This window comes from Leptinotarsa decemlineata, unplaced genomic scaffold (assembly GCF_025532065.1).
Source record: "Leptinotarsa decemlineata unplaced genomic scaffold, Ldec_3_MD MMD2_tig00004307_RagTag_RagTag, whole genome shotgun sequence".
Classification (NCBI taxonomy): Eukaryota; Metazoa; Arthropoda; class Insecta; order Coleoptera; family Chrysomelidae; genus Leptinotarsa; species Leptinotarsa decemlineata.
The window spans coordinates 5,837,047-5,853,983 of record NW_027412606.1 but is presented as its reverse complement, the minus strand read 5'-3'; the positions used below and the strand labels follow the sequence as shown (position 1 = coordinate 5,853,983).

The 16,937-nt window shown below is 35.5% G+C and overlaps 1 protein-coding gene across 2 annotated transcripts in view; it reads left to right on the top strand.

Moving 5' to 3' along the window:
* The window catches only part of NaPi-T (Na[+]-dependent inorganic phosphate cotransporter), a 49,848-nt gene that overhangs the window by 27,346 nt on the left and 5,565 nt on the right, over nucleotides 1-16,937 (top strand). The gene's annotated exons all lie outside the window — the stretch shown is intronic.

The window sequence follows — 16,937 nt, the reverse complement described above, 5'->3', positions numbered from 1 at the left end:
TCTTTTTGATTTCGGAGTGGAGTAATAGAACCATGTTTCATCCATCATCACATATCGACCCGAAAATTCCGGTTTTTCTGATCAAACATGGCCAAACACTGCTCAGAACTCAGAGTAACAAAATACAATAGAGAGGCCTTTTCCATCCTTACATTGAAGGCAACATAACTTTGTTTACGGGAAGTAAGTTGGACCATAAAACAGTGGCGGTTGGTTTAGTTGATAATCGGAAGGATATTATATATTTATAAAATGGATCATTTCAGGTGAAAATGTACTCTGTTCAAATAGTTCCTACAGGAAATCTGATTTATGATTAATGATTATGAAAATGGAGCCAGTTTTTCTACCACGTACTAGATTTTCATTTATGTACGGCTTCATAATAAAGGGCATGAATAACTGGGATAAAGTTAAATTATTTCAAATGAACTAATTCATAACAATGATAAATGTTAGTTTCAAAAGTAATGAACTTTGTTCCATAAAATCAGATGAAGAAATTTGTGATTTATTCTCAGATTTTATAAACAAGCGGTACGGTTTGTGAGATCCGATATGAAGAATTTTCGATGAGAAATCATGAATATTAGTAATTACGATTGAGATTTGATATTATCATGTGATTTCATTCAAAATTGGTATCCAGGGGTCTTTGTGGACCGACATTATAAAAGGGGATATTTTTGATGTTTTTAATGATATTTTTTATATTTTATTCTTATAAATAAAGGTTTGATATCATTATGTGATTTCATTCAAAATTGGTATCTAGGGGTCTTTGTGAACCGACATTATAAAAGGGGATATTTTTGATGTTTTTAATGATCATTTTTTTATTTTATTCTTATAAATAAAGTTTTAGAAACTAGTTTTATATTATTTCATTATAAGACATATCCCAACCAAAAATAGGTTACAAAAATGACAACGGTCATTTCTTATTGAATATTGTCTATATGCAACTCGGAAGCCTCATGCAAAAAAAGAGAAACCAAAACGGAAATCATATTCTTTGTGTGACGTAAGTTAGTTGTTGAGTGAGCAATAACAAATTTGACACCGGTTGCACAAGAATAACTATTTAGTATAACAACTGAACATTGAGCAGAAACCTTTTTAGCCTGTTGATCACAGAATGAATATGACGACCTATAGCACACATATGAATTATAGAATTCGTCATCATGAATTATTAAAAAAAAAAATACCGGTCCACAAAGAACTCAGGATACCGATTTTGAATGAAATCACATAATAATATCGAACCGTACCGCTTGTTCATCAAATCTGAGAATAAATCACAAATTACTTCATCTGATTTTATGAAGCAAAGTTCATTACTTTTGGAATTAACATTTATCATTGTTATGATTTAGTTCATTTGAAATTATTCAATTTCAACCTAGTAAATCATGCGCTTCATTATAAATCCATACATAAATAAAAATCTATTAGGTGGTAGAAAAACTGGCCTCATTTCAATAATCATTAATAATTAATCAGATTTACTGTAGGAACTATTTGAACAGACTACATTTTCACCTGAATCGATTTATTTTGTAAATATATAATATTCCTTTGATTATCAACTGAACCAACCACCACTGTTTTATGGTCCAACTTACTTCAAATGTAAACAAATTCTCCATAACCTCTCATTACCCGCCACCACTACGAACCACAACTACGAACTGCCTTATAAAAGACTATGCCCGAGTAGAGAGGACTGGATTCTGCGGGAGAAGAAAATATCAAGAGCAGATAGTTGTTGGTTCACAGATGAATCAAAAACACCTTCCGGTTCAGGTGCAGGTGTTTTCAGTCGCAGACCCAGGCCAGAGTTATCTACCTGCCTAGGAACTTATGCGACTGTATTTCAAACGGAAATTTATGCTATTGAATTGTCTGCGGAGGGATTGGATAAATCCAACCTCACTCACAAGTCAATAAAAATATTCTCGGACAGTCAAGCGGCGTTGGAAGCTCTTGGCTCCTACCGAGCAACGTCTTAATTGGTAGCAAACTGCCAAAAAAGACTCTCCTCGAAAGGAAGACTAAACAGATTGTCTCTGGTCAGGAGACAGTTGTTGGACTACAGTAGGGATGAACTACGATGTCTGACAGGTCTTCTTACAGGTCACTGTCATTTGAATCATCACATGCAGAGACTTAGACTGTCGGAAGGCAGTGTGTGTCGCCTCTGTCTGGAAAATGATGAAACTGCAAAGCATATACTTTGTTCCTGCCCCGCTGGGGACCGAATCAGGTTCTTTGAGTTGGACAGATCCGTACTTTCACCATCTGACCTGAAAGACCACTCACCATACAAACTAATCGGCTTTGTTGAGTAGCTGGGTTTATTTGGCCGAGTGTGAATAGGTTTGAGCCACAATAAACCCTTATGGGTTGCGGTGGAGGGTCGAATATACTCATTTACTTTAGACCTACCTACCTACCCACCACCACCCGTCGCCTATAAGTTGTACAGAAAAGGATAGTCCGATACTCGCTTCAAAATACATGTATTGTATTGGTATAGGCACCGTATAGGCATGGCAACCCTATGTCTTCTTATCACTATGATGCTCAGCATCATCAAGACGTTCTTGATTTTGGTCAACAGTGAGCTCACGCTGCACCCACTTTGACCAGAGTCATTACTCATGTAATATAAAGCCGACACGTTCCTTTTATATCTTCACAATCTTAGCTAACCCACACAACTTCATTTTTCGATAATTGAAAACGATTTTGTGGATTTTTTTATGGTTTTATGGTGTAACTGCCTCATTTGGACCTCCACTGCGGTCTGCCCCATCGGTGTATCTGCCACCACGTTTGATGGAGCGGAGTCCTTATAATACTCTTCAAGCCATTGCTTTGCTTGAACAGTCATCTCTCATCATCTCATCTCATCAAGAAGCAGTGTGAAATTAAAACACGAAATTGTTATTTTGATTCATGGTTTTGAAATTAACAAAAGTGGTGTCACAATAACTCACAAACTTATGAGTACAATATCATGAAATTTCAACAGCTCTCTTTTGAAGGTTAGTAATAACTGGAAAAGCGTTGAATGCAATAATACTAGCGCCATCTATGTGTGAAGGCAACCAATGTAGGACATATGCCATAAACATCATTTTACAACAACATTCTTTCACTAGATTGTGGAATCTCTCATCCGCACGTAGTCCCCAATCTTGTATAACAACCGAACATCTTGTGATGTGAACTGAACCAACACCTTTCAAAGGTAATTGAATTATGATTGATTGAATATTCTTCATTTATATGCGCATACTTGAAATAGGCATAATGCTATGCACGGGTAGTAACGGATATGGATTATTGAAGGGAGGCAAATTATTTCAATATGTCAGCCTCGAATAGGGGGAGAATTGAATACGTACCGCTTGACATAATTTCCGGGGTAAGGATATTTTACAAAAAAACAAAAACGTGTCGTTTTTTCAGCAGTGGAATAAGTTTGGACTCAAGTTTCATTGCAAATCTCTCAATCCTCCCAGCGACGGTATCGTTCTCCAAACCTTTTCATATTGGAATAGTCGTCGAGTAATATATGACCTGAAAAAACTTTGGAACTCCTATGCATTTCTGATTTGCCTATGGAAACTGATTCACTCGTTTAGAAAATACGTAGCTTTGAAATGCCAATAATTCGTTTTTCAAAAAATCAGTTCTATAGCACAGTACGTATCCAAATTTGAACAAATGCAATCAATATGTTTATCTCAATTCGGGTTTGAATCCAAATAAACGCCAAAAATCCCTCTCCATTCCCAGTTTGTCATTTACACAAATTACATGGAAAAGAAAGGTTTTGGCAGCAAATTGAATCGATTCATATATGACGGAAAGGATGATGGTAGTATTAGAGGGCGATTCTAGACAAAGTCATAATTTTTTTTAATCTTCTCACCATGTTATTTAGATTGGTTCTGAAGAGGCAATAATGTAAGTGTCTTATTCCGAAACATCGATGTCTGCCATAAATGATGACAGACATGTCATATAAGTGGCATGTTTTCTCTTTCGTATACTATACTACTTGTTTCTCGCGGCTTTGCCCGCGTGGAATTTGGTTTGTCATATTACGTTTTGTGCCAGACCATTTTAAACAAATAGTTACAATATTTTTATATTTACCCAAAACTTCAAAACTGATGATACTAACTACAATCTACACACCCCTATTTTTTTCCTTGGGGGTGGAAATTCCTGACTCCCTTCCTTGACGCTTATTCACGCTATACAAAAAACCTACCTGCATATTTCAAGATTCTAGGTTCAGTTGCTTCGGCTGTACGTTAGTATGACAACAGCAACAGCTAGTAATTTATATTTCCACTTCAAAAATACAGTAACTGAAAGAATGTGCCAACTGCACTAAGTAATGAAGAGCTTCGAGAATCGAATTATGTTACCTAAAAAAGAAATACGAAAAACAGATCAGGGCAGATGTCAACGACATCTGCCCTGACGCAGCTGCCCGCGTTCGGGTCGCACTCTCGGCGATGGCGCTTCATTGCTTAGACTGCCTCTTTGCCCCCGCGCATCGCCCTCCGTTGTCTTAGAGCAGACGCGACGCGTAATGGCTCACTTTGTTGCATGGTAACCTTTTTTTTTATCAAAAGGTACACTTGCAGGGAGCTCTTAGTCAGGAAGCTTCTTTGGGTCGTGAGTAGGAGGAGACTAAAAAAAAATTGATGTTGAATCGGGCGCCGCCGGGTTTGAAACAGTAGTATTTCAGAATTTTGCCAACCACGGAAAACAAAATTCATATTATATGACGTGACAAAAACACTATCCAGTGACTACATAAAATATTCCACTACCTCTGTTGAAAAACGAAAACAACATTAAAATAAAATATCATTTAATAATTCGAACATTCAAATAATCAAATGTTTAGGAGAATCTAAGTTAGATATGATCAACATTTATATTATATAACTCGCCTGTTCATAGTACTATGTTCAGCGTAACAAGTGTGAGTCTTATAATGCGCTGTAAAAAAATAAGATTGATTCTTCAAAGTAATTATTTTACATGAATTGCACGTGATAAATATATCAGTGCCAATGATTTTTCATTATCAGTTACGGAGGAGAAAATAATAATATCATCTAATAATCGGTAATCAAATAAAAAAATAATGAATCAGGAATTATCGAAAATCTGGCCTTAATTTCCCTCGATTTATGATGGTGCTTGGAGTTCTAGGTGATGTCCTGAAGAGATGACGACAACTTGTAGCAGTGCTCTTATAAAAAATGTTCCACTGTTACATGAATATAGAGTAGATGAGTTTTCAGGAAATGTAGAAATATGATTCTGCCAATTAGTACCAATACTTCGGATTCGGCTGACGAAGGTGATTCGGATACTGGAGTCGATCAAACTTATTATATAACAAATTCTGAAGTCGGAATCGTTTCTCAGCTGGCTGAGTTGGTACTCTCCAGAAGAAACCCTACGAGAAAATTATGAATAAATTTTCACGTGATTGGAAAATAGGCCAATTCCCTTTTTTTAAAGCAAATGAAATTATAAAAAAACTATGGACTGAAAAAACTTACCCCAGTGAAGGAAGGTTTCTATTCCAAATAGGTATAAAACATACTATTGAGTGATCTACAAAGTGATGAAAAACAATAGCCATACAGCATAACGAATCCAATTAAGAAATACTGCATAAACGAAATTTGCTGGGGCAGAGAGAGGCAAAGCCGCTTATCATATCACATCACCTTGATAATTATCCATAATAATCAAAAATATTTTTAGACAGAAATGGAGTTTGGGATTCGGAAGAGTGAAGTCGTGTGCCATCTAATAGAGACAGGTAGAACTTGGAATGTTCTAGGAATAGACAACATTATAAATGATGAATATTAGGTTCTAATTCATTGTTGGCTGGTGGCACCTATCAGTAAAGAGCATCACTAGGACAGTACGAAATGAATTGATCGTGATCGAATATGACATGTATACAGGTAATTTCATAAAATAGTTCGCGTTATACTCTGAACAAAAAAAATGTTACAGCGTCAAGGTAATCTTATCGTGATACGCTAGTTGCACACACACCGATTTTGGACGGCCAGTATAAAATCGGCCGATATTTTATTGGTAGCGGGTGCTTGCACACTCACCGGATTTTTATCGGTCAAACAATCAGTTGCTTTGTTGTCGTAATTAGCACGCACTACCAAAACGAAGTTAATGCGTAGTAACTACAATTTCACCGAGCATTCGAGACTGGAATGGTCGGTAAAAAACCGGTGAGTATGCAAGAGTGTATTTAGTTATGTACGCCACTACATCCCGGTACTGCCGGCAATACAGTGGCAGTGGAAGGCTGCTCACCGGTATTTTACCGGCGACGATCACCGGTCGGCGTGTGTGCCAGGTACCGTTCCCGCATGTGATTCACTATTGGAATTTGGACGACCGGTACAAAGTCGGGCGTCCAAAATCGGTGTATGTGCAACTAGCGATAGCTTTTAAACAATTCGTCCAAATCACTTAGTCTAGGACCCAGTGGCACCTACGGCCTGATGACTTCGACAATTGCGGAACTAGCTAAACTTTACATTCATGCTCAATCCCTTAAGAGATGGGATCAAATCAAAGGATGCAATCTTGCCAGGATCACCCTGGACGACCCTGGGAAGCTGGCGCCGAAGGAATATCTGGCGATGACCAGGAAAAATCTACGGTTGACAATAGGACTTCTGACTGGCCACTGTCAACTAAGGAAACACCTCCATAATATGGGGCTAGTGGATACATTTTAATGCAGGATATGTGAACAGGAAGATGAAACTGTCAAGCATGTCCTATGCGAGTGTCCGGAGTTATTGTCAGTGAGAGAGTTTGTTCGCGAGTCTTGGCCTACTCCTGCCGATATAAAGGAGATGTCTACTAGTGACCTGTACACCTTCATGGAAAAGGCAGGATGGACGATGACCTAGGAGGGCATCCTCCTCGGGAGGATGTACCATGAGTCACAAGTGCTGAGGGTCTGCACTCACCCTCCCTGAAAAAAAAAAGTTCATCAATATTAAATCTTTGAAACGACAATTGTATCAATGTTTATAGAAATTCGACAGGTATTCTGAAATGTGCATTATAAAAAAGTATCCAATTTAATTGTATTCTTGTGTTTTGCATATAGTCGCTACTACAAAAGAGATAGATATAGGCCATTGCGGACTTTTATTCAAAACTATTTGTAATAAACAATCTCACGGTACATTATCTGCATGTAACTTCAACGATATAGGCAGCGCACACCAAGATAGCTCTCAGGAAGCCATAATTTTTCCGACTTACTTAATACTTATCGTTATATTATGACTGAAATTGCAAAAAACTTTTGTAAATTGTAGCCCACAAGTTATTCTGGTGTATGAGTTGTATTTATGTGAAGTTTCATCCAAATCCTTTCAGTCGTTTAGGCGTGAAAGAGCCACAAACTTACATCCATCCTGACAAACTCTCACATTTATATCAGTATAGATAGATTGTGTAGCAACATTGTGAATAATATCTTATTCAACTCCATAACGAATGTATTTCATCACTTCGTACTTCCATTGTCTAATATAATATATATTGACTTGATGTTATCACCCGAAGACGATTGTGGATACTAACAATCGAAACGTTGTGACATAACTTGGGTTATCAAATCAATATATACAGCGTGACTCACGGTCGATGGTAGGTTAGACGTTTCTGGAAAACGCAAAGCATGATTTTTCTGAAAATTTCACCTCTCACATTTCCTTACCTGTTCTATCGATCTGAAATATTTTTAGCATTGCGGCGTTGCCACTTCCATCACAAAGTCCTAGCAACTTTATTTTTTTCAATGGAGCACCCCGTATATTAATACATTCTTGGAATTGCTCTGGTATTTTAATACTTTTTTGTTGATAATGTCCTAAACTCATCTCTATCTGTTTTCGAGATAAAAATAAATTATTCTAAATATGATCCAAAACATAGCCTTAATTGAAATTAAGTACATCAGTACTCTCAATTCATGAAAAGTTAATATTCTGATGATAATTTGGACAAACTCGAAATATTCAAATGACACCAAGAAATTGACTCCATATCATACAGGGCGTGCTAAAATTACTTTTATTTCCATTGTGCATAAAAGTAGTCAAAAGTTCATTTTTTCAAATGAAACCCCCTGTATATTACTCGGTAAATTGAAAGATGGTGAAAAATGCTTCAAGATGATATATCATGTCCCTATACCTAAATCGTCAAGTTTTCTCAATAAAGTCGCTTCTTCTAGAAACATTATTTTTTTTCAGAATTTTTATTTAGGTAGCAGTGGAATTATCAAGCTTATAGCAGTTCGGTTACTTTTATAAGTGATTTACAAAGAGTTATCGACAGTGTTTCGAATCATCTTCCAAAATGAATGCAAAAATCGATTATTCAAACGAAGTTCTTATGAAATTATTTATTATACACATGAACAAAGTGATCAAATCATTGTCAGAACGTGTAAAAAATTCAACCAAATGTATCCTGAATTAACACCAATGAACGAGAGGAAGTTTGTAACGTTACAAAATAATTTCCTTAACTATGGCTCAAAGTTTCCAGGAAACAACTGTACCAAAAATCAGTCATTTCTAGTTGAAAAGTAAGATATTGTGGGCTAAGATATGTGAAAGTACAGACAATAACAGAATAGGATGATTCAAAATAACAAAGTTGTAAACAAAATATCACATTTTCACAATAAATGCTGAAAATGTTGTCCATTACATTCTAAACACTTCGAAATGTTTTTTTGTACGCGACTTGTGGTTGCTTTTTCAATTTCCTGAGGATCCAGATCTTCAATACTCCGCACTATTCGCCGTCGCAATTCTTCTTTGGTAGGCACTGGAGTACTGTATACCCTTTCTTTCAAAACACCTCATAAACAAGTCAAGTGGCGTGAGATCCGGTGATCTCGGTGGCCAATCCCACGGCCCTAAACGCCTAAACCAACGATCGTAGAAGAGTTCGTCAAGTTTCCTGGAAACTACCTGGGTGGAATGAGCTGGCGCTCCGTCCAGTTGAAACCACGCATTCCTATATTCCTCTAAAGGCAAATTTCCAAGAAAATCGGTTACAGTCGTCCTCAATATTTGAAGATATCTCTCTGCATTCAGTGTGTCTTCATAAATAAAAAAGCTAATTTTATTGTTCTTCAGAATACAGAAAACATTCAGGTCAAATTTTTCTTGAAAACCTATTTTTTTGTAACATGAGGATAATAATCAGCCCAAAAATGTTTATTCCTTCTATTGAAAATACATCTCTCGTAAATTTTGATTCGTCGTTCCAAATTATTTTTGACAAAAATTCCCGATATTCCTGTGTATGAATCAGAAGGGATTCACAAAATTGCATTTTACGTTCGAAGTCTTCTGCTTTTAGAGCTTGAACTTTGGTAAATTTATACGGATGCATTCCGTGATTTTTCAAAATTCGTTGTACTGAAGCATGTGATACACTTAAATCTTTTTCTGCACTGCGAATGGAAGCTTCTGGATATGCATAAAAATATGCCAAAACGTTAACAGTATTGTCCTCATTTGGAGTAACAGGTTTTGGTAATGTTGAAGGCGCTCTTAACATGGAGCCATAGTTAAGGAAATCATTTTGTAATATTACAAACTTCCTCTCGTTCATTGGTTTTAATTCAGGATACATTTGGTTGAATTTTCTACAAGTTCTGGCAATGATTTGATCACACTGTTCGTGTATAATAAATAATTTCATAAGAACTTCGTTTGAATAATCAATATTTGCATTCATTTTTGGCGATTTTTTTGAACACCGTCAATAACCATTCATCATTTACTTATAAAAGTCACCAAACTGTCATAAGCTTGATATTTCCACGGCTACCTAGAAATCAAATTCTTTAAAAAAAATTTGTACAACTTGTACAACTGTTATTGAAAATCTCTTTGATAGAAACACTTCAATCAGAACATCCACCAAAAAATCATTTAGAAAAGTTCATACATTCAGTTCGAGCTATTGGTATTATTAAATCCCTGTGAAGTTACTGACGATGACGAAGAAGATTTCAGTCCAACTGTAGAAAGTCCTTCATGACTAATCAATAATCCTCCTCAAAATAACGTGAGTTGGCGTATGTAGTTGCAACATATGCCTTGTTATCCAAAGATCGTGTGTTCAAATCCCATGGACCCTATAATTTTTTTCATTATCGGCAGTAACGTTATACAAAAAAATTCGTATGATACATTTGTTAAAAGTGATTTTATTTTGCTTGTGAGTTTGCTCCACTTGCTGACGCTCGTTTTGCAATAATCCCCACTCACAAAATAAAATGCCACTGTCAACACTTGTAGGTAAAACGTGAATAACTATTTTTCCACAAAAACGGCTTTATTAAGAAAACTTGACGATTTAGGTATAGGGACATGTATATCACCTTGAAGCATTTTTCACCTTCTTTCAATTTATTGAGTAATATACAGGGCGTTTCATTTGAAAAAATGAACTTTTGACTACTTTTATGCACAATGGAAATAATAGTAATTTTAGCACACCCTGTATGATATAGAGTAGATTTCTTGGTGTTATTCGAATATTTCGAGTTTGTCCAAACTATCATCAAAATATCAACTTTTCATGAATTGAGAGTACTGATGTACTTAATTTCAATTAAGGCTATGTTTTGGACCATATTTAGCACAATTTATTTTTTATTCCGAAAACAGATAGTGATATGTATAGGACATTATCAACAAGAAAGTATTTAAATACTAGAGCGATTCCAAAAATGTATTAATATACGGGGTGTTCCATTAAAAAAAAATAATTGCTAGGACTTTTGATAGATGTGGCAACGCCGCAATGCTGGAAATATTTTGGATCGATAGAACAGGTAAGGAAATGTGAGAGGTGAAATTTTCATAAAAATCATGCTTCGCGTTTTCCAGAAACGTCTAACCTACCATCGACCGTGAGTCATACACCATGAAACATTGTCAACCACCTTCAAAATCCATTACGAATGTTCGAAGTACAAACAGAAAAAAAGTGTTTTTGTGATCATATAACAGTAGTTGTTTCTGAAGTTTTTTATGTAATTCAATGTATGCATGAAAGTAGTTTGTTTCGAAAATATAATTATTTGCATGATCTACACATCACTGTGAGAAAATCATTTTGAAATTAATTACTTTTTTCCTTTCGATGAAAGATTTACACATTTTTTTGGAAAAGTGAAAAGTCAAAACCACTTTTTACCAAAAATGATTCTCTTCTAAAAATATACCATTTTTAATTCAATCATAATATTACTCGAATATGGAAATGATTCATGTCTATAAGTGGGTATTTTTCAAATACTTGCATTCAATGTGAGAGATTATAAAATCATATTGTTTAAGTGTTTATAATTCATCATCCGACATAATCATAGTTACATCCTCAATTTATGACAAGGAATACAAGGGAACTCACTTTATCATCATTTCTTATTCACAGTATTCACTCACTCAGTGGAAGATCCTATTAGTATAACATATGCACATCTGTATATTACCAGATCAGAATATCAAATTCTAGGATAATCCATATAATATGACACTCAAATGAAAATAGGGAGTCCCTGTACCAACATGAATAGTGCTTGGAGTATATTGTGATGAATTGTTTCATAACTGACAGTTCAATTAATTTTCTCTTGCTACGTCCTGATAACGTAAAATTCCATATTTCAATCCAGTATATGTCATAAACTGAATAACATAAATCACAATCGTGTGATCCTGTTTTGAAATCAGTGTATCAATAGAGGTAACTCTGGGTAGCAGAATAATAAAAAAATATATTGTATCGAAAAATGAACAGTTCATCTATATAATATTTTCTACTCAAGAAAGGTACAAACAATTTGGATCATTTCATTCAATATCATGAGAAATATAAGCCACGGTTTCACAATTATTCTTTTCCGCCTCGATGATGGCAAACAAGAGATATTCATTAAAATATTTCATTTAACTTGACTTGTAAGTATGTTAACAAATCTTGCAAGTTTAATTTGACCAACTTCCCGGTATCCAATTGACCTGAAATTTTTCATGCTGGTCCAGAACCGATGACAATGCATGTTGATCATAATCGTGACCTGATGCTGCTGCCAGGATCGGCTCCGTAAGAGAGATATCCTCAGCGGTAAATAGCAGGAACACGAAACTTTGTATACGCATTTGTTTATGATAGGCAGTTGGTAGGCCCACCATGAAATAGATGCCACATCCAGGGTTGGCTTCAATAAAAAAATATATTTCTAGAAATCAATCTTTTACCTTTAAATACCTACTTCCCGACTCTGAAAAGAAGACAATAAATGGTGTAGTAGGTTGTAAGAACCCATATTTATTTGCATTGTGATAAAATACTTGCACAAGATAGTCTAATAGATTGTACTAGAAAAATTGATAATATAGATTTGAATAATATTATACCATCTGATATAAACAAGACCGGGGGGTTGCCTAAAGAGTTGGAAATATTTGTGGGGGCAAGATGATGTTGCGTTACAATGTTGATGTGTCTAAGAGTCTAGTGAATGGTGTCATCGATCATATATTAGAAATTATATGGCTTAGTTTACGGAGAGCACAAATGTATGACACGAACACTCCATCAGTCCGTATCGACTTCGGCAAAGATGGGATCCGCGTTATTCAACCGAAATCTGTGCAATTTCCAGCTAAATTCAGCGATGGCACAGCTGAACGTAAAAAGTTGCCAATTGTTGACCACGCTGTTGTATACTTGGGTTCAAAGTTGTTCGCTCACGGCCAAGCGTACGTGGCTTCAAGTAGAAGCCTGATAGAAGAATTAGACTGTTCGAAATTAACTGGAACTCGGCCATGTAATAATGACGCCATCAATGAAATGAATAAATAGACTTAGAAATACAACAAGCATTTTAAGCATTCACGGCACTTTTATTTAATTACAAACATCATGAATTGCTTACAAGTTCCTACCTAATTACAAAATTTCAATTTACAAATTGAAATTATAGATACAAGCTTTTATTATAATTTCAATTCTGTTGAGTCATAAATGAATGTGGTTAATGTGATTTGAAATGTTATTCTGATCTTTTTAGGGTACTTAAATAAAAGCTTGTTTTGAAAGTTTTTTTATCACTATTTTATTTATAACATAACTATATAATATAACTATTCATCTGGGTTTCGAATCCAATGACCAAAACGACGAAGATTCTGTTTTTTTTTCTATTAACTTTCAGCATCATTTTGATTTCTGTTAGACTGTTTGAGTATTGGAACAGGGGATGATTTTTCCCTGCTTCTGGGACATTATTCACGAAATTAATATTCTCAGTGAACAAACAAATCAGTCTCTTGGAAGGAAGTTTCATGTATGCACTCGAGCTGCGTTGAAGTCAGTCGTGACCCAGAAACACTGTTGTTTAGGTTGAAGCTTTCCAGCACTGATGAGAGGTAATACTTCGAAACCGGTCTGTAGGTGATCTATTCGAGTGATATCAGCGTGGCCTTGCTGTTGGATGAACGAAAAGCGTCCGCAGGACTATTTTCTGTGAGGTATAATTCAATGTCCAGCTTGGTATTAGTCAGAAAATAGTTACTTTCCATCAGGCATTTACCAGCGCCTACGGTGTAGGTTGGGAGTGATAAATACATACACAAGGTTAGAAGTCCTTTCAACAGGAAGGAAGTAAGGCTGATTGGTCGTACCGATTTAGGGTGTGGGTCTCTGCGACTCACTTTAGATATACAGTGCGGTCCATATGTATGGAAAAAATTCATTTTTAGCGTTATTATGTACTATGTGAAAAAAACCTAGGACAGGTCAATTTTTATTCTTAAATTGACAATTTACTGTATGAAAATATTATCCTCTTCCAGCACCCCTTCTGAATTATAAGCACCCCTTCGAAAATTTTAAATAGCAAAGGGGGTCGTGTGGCACCTTGCTGGAAAGGGATTTTAGTCCTCTGTTCAGCAATATGAAGTTTTTCAAGTTTGGTGCAATCATAACTGAAAAAATTGATTTTTACAATTAAATTAAATGTTCAAAATGACCACCATCCCTGTAACACGCTCCTTACTAACCTTGAATCCTGGAAAAAATCTTTGAAGATACTAAAATATCAGACAAAAAGCCAAATAAACAACTGATATGATTCTAGTAGGCTGCTGTCATTCAGGTATTTAAAGTTACTAAAAGTAACAGTATAATATTTGTGGGCGTATTAAATTTAATTATGGCTCATTTGTTGTCCGAGACTCAAAGAATAGACATTTCAATTATGATTGGTTGTGGTAATAAAACAAGAACTCAAAAGGAGGTTCGTGAAATTTTTAAAAATAAATACCCTGTTCAACACGTGTCGCAGTCTATAGTTAACAAAATTGAAAAAAAGTTTCTTGAAACTGGATATGTAAAAAATATTGGAAAACCAGGTAGAAATGTCAATTTTACTGATGAAAAAAAGTTAAATGTACTTCTAGAGATTGAGGAAAATCCGCATAAGACAACTCGAGAACTTGCCGCCGACAATGATGTAAGTAAATAATCTATTTTGTGAGTTTTGCATAAAGAAAAATACCACCCTCAAATGAAGATGATCCTGATAGAAGGCAAGAATTCGTGAATTGATGATGGACAGAATGAACGCAGCTTTGCAGTTCATAAACAAAATAGTGTTTTCTGTTAACAGACAGAACTGTAGATATTGGAGCAGAGAAAATCCTCTCTGGATGTGTGCGACTCACACTCAATATCCTAAAAAAGTTAACGTTTGGGCTGGTCATTAACAATAAAATTATTGGCCCTTATTTTTTTGAGGGCACTGTTGATGATGAGGTTTATCTAGATTTTTTGAATAACTTTTCAGTGCCTACATTACAAATACATTTTCCTGATGTTAATAGTCCAAATGAGATAGATCGAACTATTTAGTACCAACAAGACTGAAATCCTTCGCATTTTGCACGTACACTTAGAAATTATTTAAACGAGGTTTTTCCCAATAGGTGGATTGGAAGACGTGGAACGATCGAATGGCCGGTTAGACCTCCCGATTTGACTCCTCTCGATTACTTCTTATGATGTTATTCAAAATCTAAAGTATATTTCAATAGACCAAACAATATTGCTGATTTAAAAGTTAGGATAACGGAAGAAATTAACAAATTAACCCCCGAGGTCATTCAAAATGTTGTACGAGAATTCCAAAATCTCCTCGGTTATTGTCAAGAAGTTAACGGTGATCATTTTGAACATTTAATTTGATTGTAAAGTACATTGAAAAATACATTCTGAATATTATGTGGCATTATTATCTTAATTCTACGTGAAGTTTTGTTATACCTAGAGATATTATCAAAATTCTACATCCTTAAAATGAATTTTCTCAGTTATGATTGCACCAAACCAAAAAACTTCATATTGCTGAACAGAGGCCTGAAATCCTTTTCCAACAAGGTGCCACACGACCCCCTTTGCTAGACAAAATTTTCGAAAGGGTGCTTATAATTCAGAAGGGGTGCTGGAGGGGGATAATATTTTCATACTGTAAATTGTCAATTCAAGAATAAAAATCGACCTGTTTCAGGTTTTTTTCAGATAGTACATAACAACGCTAAAAATGAATTTATTCCATACATATAGACCGCATTGTATATACCACCCTTGCTGCCAACCAACTAGCTGGTATATAGTTCCACGCCAGACTAGCTCTACACAATTTTGTAAGAATAGGTAAAATTATTTTCAGTCCGTTTAGAAGAAGAGCTGGAAATATACCATCCTTTCCAGGAGACTTGCAAGGGCTGAAACGACTTGATAGCCCATTCAACTAGCGGTGCTGTGATAACCTCCTTTGCGACCTTCCAATCGTTGTTTTTTGGGCGTTTAGCGCTCGCGAAGATGGGAGGTCTGTTGTTGCGTATACTAACTTTCCTTGAGACAGTTTTCAGACTTATTTTGATAGTTATGTCTTCCATTCACCAATACATTCACAATTAGAACTTTATCAACAATATATAGCTAACATGAATATTGCATTTCTATAGTTTTTGGTATATATCCCCTCTGATGATTCAAATTTAGGTTCACAGATACGTCGCGCCTTCTCAACTTATGTTTACTCCTCTTTTTTGTCGTGAATGGTAGAGAGATATATCTGATCTGTACATTGGAACCGCAAAAAATATATGTACAGAGCTCTCAGAACGCCTTAGGTAAACCCACAAATCAACTGTAGGCGAACCTACACTCAAAGAAGACATTCTAATAATTGAAATTCAATAGAATTTACCAAGGCAATAAAAATTCATTTAAACAAAGAAAAGTTCAGTATAAAGGAATAGAGGAGGAACATAAATTAAATCTGGCTACCTATCATCAACTGTCACACTCGCCACAGACTGTTTGAATTATCTGGTATTGCAGAGTGTAAACTTCCACAGCCAGAGATACGACTGCGGTGAATATGATCCAAGGCAATGATGTAGGTAACCAGACTTATTAAATACAAAATCAGGTGACCATCATAGCGACATGAATTACGACAAATACAAAAAATGATTGCAAGAAACTTCAATTTCCAATATTCCAGAGAAAAGCGTTTTGGTTATAGACAATGCCCCATACCACAATGTTCAGTATAAAAAGTGCCCGAACATTTCCTCGAGGAGAGATGATATGAGAGAATAGTAAGGATGACGAAATATCCATTTCACGGATGATATGCTGAAAATTTACCTCTATTCCACTATTGAAATCCATAAACCACGATTCAAGTTGTATGAAATTGATAGGATTGATAGTTAGAG